Below are 5,432 nucleotides of genomic sequence, written 5' to 3' on the forward strand. Positions count from 1 at the left end.
TATTTTGGTGTTTGAAAGATTGTTTTGATAAACGGGATATTCACTTGAAGCGCCTTAATATGCTCTATTATCTCCCTAAACTCTTGACTATGTTTATCTTGTATGTCTCTGCTTGGAAACAGCAAAGGAGGCCGATATTGTTTAACAAAAGAAACATTTTTCTAATCAGGCCTGGGACTCGTTGAGCCCATCTCCTCGACTCGACGAGCCGAGTCGGGTTTTCTCGATTTCCGGTTTTCTGCCTCTTTTTCTTTTACCATCACGGGATCCTTCTGGAAAGGGGTCAGAGGAGTGAAAATTTCGTTAGAATCAGTTGTTATTGCATTCACATGTTCCATTCTTGGATTATTTTTGGTATTACTGGGAAGTCCACCCGGTCGTCTCTCGTTTATTTGTAATGCAAGTTGGCCCAGTTGTTTTTCAATATTAAGAATGGAAGCTTGCTGGTTCCTAAGCAAGGTTGCTTGGTCTTTCATCATGATTTGGTGCTCCTTCATTAAGTTTTGTTGCTCCTTAATTGCAGCATCAGTATCATTGTGCCTTTTCTCGGATGCAGCTGCAAATCTCGTAAGAATATCTTCAAAGTCTGACTTCTTTTCTTGTACCAGTTCCTCTTTTTGATAAAAACCTCTTCCTTTTTGCTTATACTTTTCCTCATTTTCCTTCTTGTACTCATCATAAGTTAGCCATTCTTTCTTGGGTTTACGCCAATCATCATCATATCTATCACCGCTTGAGTAGCACACTTGCACTTTCCGGTTCCCGTTCTCGTCAAGGTCATAATCTTTAGTAAGATGGGGCCCTCTACAGTTTTCACATCCCACTCTAATGGCATGGATGGATTGGTCCATCTTAGTCATTCTTCTATCCATGCTTTCCAATTTTGCCATCATTTCCGCCATGTCATCCGGAATAGCATTCACCATACCTCTAGTTGAGTCATTTCTTGGGTTATGATATTCTCTAGAGTGTTTAGAGAATTCTTCAATTAGTGCTTTTATCACTGGAGGTGGCTTATTTGTGAGTGGTCCTTACGAATCAAGGAGCTGCCTAGTTGTTACATTTACTCCATCATAGAAAATGGAGACTTCTTGTTGACTGCTTAGATCATGATGTAGGCAATTCCTTAGTAGGCCTTTGTATCTTTCCCATGCCTCATAAAGTGACTCTCCAGCTTGTTGCTCAAAATTGGCTATGGCCTTCTTCAATTTTTCTATTTTTGAGGGAGGGCAAAATTGATCGATAAATTCATCACGCATTTTAGTCCAAGTGGTAATGGATCCTAGAGGGAGTGATTTCAACCAATCCTTCACGGCTCCCTTAAATGTGACCGGTAAGATACGAAGCAACACAGTATCACGAGTCACATTAGGAACATTGAAGTAGTCGGCTATGTCGTTGACCTCGTTAAGATGTTTGTATGCGTCTTCGTGATCCTTCCTGAAGAATGGGATTTCCTTAAGTTGACCAAGTATGTGGCCCTTAAGTTCAAAGGTGGCAGTTGCGGGAATCGCGGGTGCACGAGTCCTGGTCTGGTATCGTCACACATCCTTTTCTTCTATTCACCCATGGGAACTTCATCGATGTTCGCCATGGTGTTAGCTACTTCGCCTTCTATGTCGTTTCCTTCTATGTCAGATTCGCTTCCTTCCCTTTCGGTTTCGTACTCGGTGTCTTCCTTCGTGTTGTTGGATTCTCCAACTTTCTGACCCTTTTTTCTTGCTAAAGGCTGATTTGAGGCTCTTAAACGGTGACTTCTTTGGTGTTGAATATGATTCTACGGTTTTGCTCTTGTCCTTCCTAAGAGGCGGATTTCGGGTTTTCGAGTGGTGGGATCAAGGGTGTTCCTAATCCTCGGGTCATAAAATACCTGAAAGGAAACAAGAAATACACGTAAAAAGAACAAAAATGAAATAAAAACGAAACTGAAAATTCGTCTTGGACTCGTCGAGTAGCTTCGACTGCACTCGGCGAGTTCAAGGTGGTATAGTTGAATAAACATGATATCGAACACAGGGAACGGTAATTATACTAATGACTAGAATTAACTAAAACAAGTAATAAAAGTAAAAGGTTTTCTCTACTTTTGCAAGACTAGAAACTTAACAAATTAAATAACACGCAAATTAAGTAACTAACAGCAAAGTAAGTAAAAACCAACTAAATTCAATAATAAGAAGACTTTTGTTTAGGTTCGATTCATTTACTCCTATGGTTGATTTTATGGCAAGTGCAATGGATTAATTGTTAGTGGCTACTGATTAAAGTGATTAGGTTCACATTCGCTATTACCAATCCTTAGAAAAACAGATTAATTTAAGCAGTGATCAAGTGATTAAACTAATGAATTTCCTAGTTTATTTATTCGGGTTAAATAAGACTTTTAATTAGTTAATCAAATAACTAATTCAATTAACTTCTTGTTGATGGTTTATCACACAAGCTCACACATTAATTTACCCATTTTCTAGTTAACCCTAGATTCACGTTCGCTATTCCTAGGCACATAACAATGTTTTCACATAAATCATATGAGATAAGCAATTAAGAGATGTCCATGCAACTTAATTACTTGTTAATTAACAGAAAATAGTTGTGGTTAATGCATAAGGTTCTTTAACAAGCTTAATAAAACAAAATTCACCAATAAACAATTAATCCAACCATAAATTAATCCATAGTTATAAATTTATCTATCCTAAACAGAAAATATAAGGTTTAGCTCATAATTACAACAGATAGTAACTCACAAACAAGATCTAATAATTCAAACATGGTTCAAATAAGAGATAAAGTGAAGAGTAAACTAAATTTTCCTTTAATCTCCTTAAAATTGAAGGTTAGGGTTTTCTCCACGAACTCCAAAGCTCCAGCAGCACCTTTAGTCGCAAAATAATCCCCAAGGGTTCCAGAGAGTGGTTTGGTGTCGGCAATTTGGTTCTATGTATAGTCTTCAAAAAACAGGGGCTACTCGTCGAGTAGATAACCGACTCGCCGAGTCCCCTATTAAAAATCCGTGTACGACAAGGACTTGTATTTGCTTCGCGAACATTCGTGTGGACTCGTCGACTAGACGATCCAACTCGTCGAGTTCTTCAGGATTTTGACTTTTTTTCTTCTTTCTTCAATTCCCGAGTTCCCGATTACATTTCCCGCTTCCTTTTGCTTCCGAGCAGATCTTTTAGACTGAAAATACAATTTAAACATAATTAAGTACCTTTTGTCCATAAATTGCATTAAATTAGCCAAAAAAAAGTAATAAAATTCCAATCGAAATATATAGCTAAATATGCACATATCATGGCTCAAACGTTTTGAGGCCATTTAGGATTAGTATTATTCTTGTGTTTCACTTTGCATGTTTTGACTTCCCGAATAACTAGGTTATTCAAACCGTCCACAGTCGATCATACTTTGGAAGTAGGTATTGAGGAAAGACTGTCATGAATGGGTATGTAGTATGTCTAGATGTTTTAGACATAGATGTAGTATTCATGAGTGCTCCTGGAATAAGATTCGACTATTGGATTAAACCCACGCTCATTTGAATCACTTCATGGATTTTATCACGAATGATCATGAGACGATAATATCTTATATTCTTCAAACAGAGACGTGTGAGTTGTAGTTGCAAGTCGGTTGCACATTGACATATGTAAAAACACTAGTAATTTGGATGTTATAAAACATATCATTGTGTGTAATTTGATGAGTGAGTACAAGCAAGCATTTGGGCTGAAGTTTATCCATTCCTTTTACCCCATGTGGATAAAAGCGATATCTGTGGGCCCCTCCATGATTTAGTGATGACAATCCTAAGTGCGCGGTCGGACCTGGACTGATTTTATTTGTTCAATTAGCCGGTCGTCATCAATCAGAAATCGGGAAACACAGATGGACAGAGAGAATGATTATAATTCATGTCTCAGTCCATATGATATCTAGAATGGAGGAATATATGATCCCTTATCTTATGGACACGTCATTGACTAGGTCAGAGTTCGACATCGGCTTTTAAGAGCTACGATTGTTAGTCGGGATTTTGGAGTCATATTTGCAATAATAATTTTAGACTTATCCAAGTGGGAGACTGTTGGATTAGATGTCTAAGCCCATAATTATTATTGGTATGTACTCGACCCAAGAGTAGCATGGTCCATTTGGGTTGCATAACATCAGGACAATTTGTTAGGATGGACTTTTGAGAAGAGGTTATATTTGATTTATTAATATATTATAAGTTCTAATATATTAATATGAAATCATATCATTTAATTAGTATTGATCAAGAATTAATTTAGTGATCAAAAGAGACTAATTAAATCTATGGGGACTAATTATGGTAATTGGTTATATTTGTATGTGTTGGGCTTATGATTCATATTGGACTAAGTTTATGCATGGATACATAAAGAGTTGGGCCACATGAACCATGGATCATAAAACCCATGGGTATGGATTTGGGTTATACCCATAACTCTTGGAATCCTACATATAAATATGAGCTCCATAACCTAAAAAAGCCACTACTTGTAGTTCTTGGAGTTCATGGAGGTCTTTTTGGGGCATGGAGATTCTCTCTCAAGAGCCACCTTTGTCCTAGGTGTGTTGTGAGCCATTTGAGGCATTTCATACTATTGGTGCTAAGCTCTTAAGGCCAAATACAACAAGGTTTCAAGCTACATAAAAGGTATGTCATCTTAACTAGTATTCTATATTGTTTATGACAATTGCATGCAAGTTATAGGCTTAATGCTTTGGAAACACCATTACATGTATAATTAGAAAAAACATAGATCCAAGGCATTTAGGGTTGTATGTGCACCATAGGATATTGTAGTATACTAAAACCCAACAACTTGTTCTACTAAGGAAATCATAGAATTAACAATTTAAGGTCCTTTATGTTATACTAGTTTGTAAATAAGTATTGAACCTTTTGTAAATATGTTCCTAGTTCCACTTACTCTATTGTAAAACATAGTTTTCAGTAAATAATTGTATTTGTTTTCAGAAAGTTAAATCGAAAACTGTTTACCTTCAAAATAATGATGTTTATCCTAGAAAATCCTATATTTTCTATGAAACCGATTTGTAGTCTTAATCGTTCCAAGACCGAAAAGCACAAGTATAATTACCATACTTAGTTTAATGATACCTAGTTTTATTTATAAGTAAAACTAGTTGAAGATGTATTTGCCCTGTAAACTAGATGCGATGTTACTATCCTCCTATGATTACTAAGTACATACGAGTTGTATATAACCGAGATCGCACAGACAGTTGAATGGGTGAATCTGCCCTAAGCCCACAACCAAACAAGGAACAAGAAATGAGGCTGAAATCACATATTCCACTGTCTATCGGATCCTTATAATATATAACTCTAACGTATCCACTAAGTAATCATATAGTTACTACCCCTTAAGCTT

At 36.6% G+C, this 5,432-nt stretch overlaps 1 non-coding gene across 1 annotated transcript; it reads left to right on the top strand.

Annotated features, from left to right (window-relative positions):
• Positions 1–1,104: 1,104 nt before the first annotated feature.
• Positions 1,105–1,211, top strand: LOC145161766 (small nucleolar RNA R71). Its single transcript, XR_013738641.1, has one exon. It is a non-coding gene; the product is annotated as a small nucleolar RNA R71 (small nucleolar RNA).
• Positions 1,212–5,432: the final 4,221 nt, after the last annotated feature.

The sequence above is a fragment of the Lactuca virosa genome, chromosome 2 (assembly GCF_052849685.1).
Source record: "Lactuca virosa cultivar CGN04683 chromosome 2, Lactuca_virosa_CGN04683_v6, whole genome shotgun sequence".
Lineage (NCBI taxonomy): Eukaryota > Viridiplantae > Streptophyta > Magnoliopsida > Asterales > Asteraceae > Lactuca > Lactuca virosa.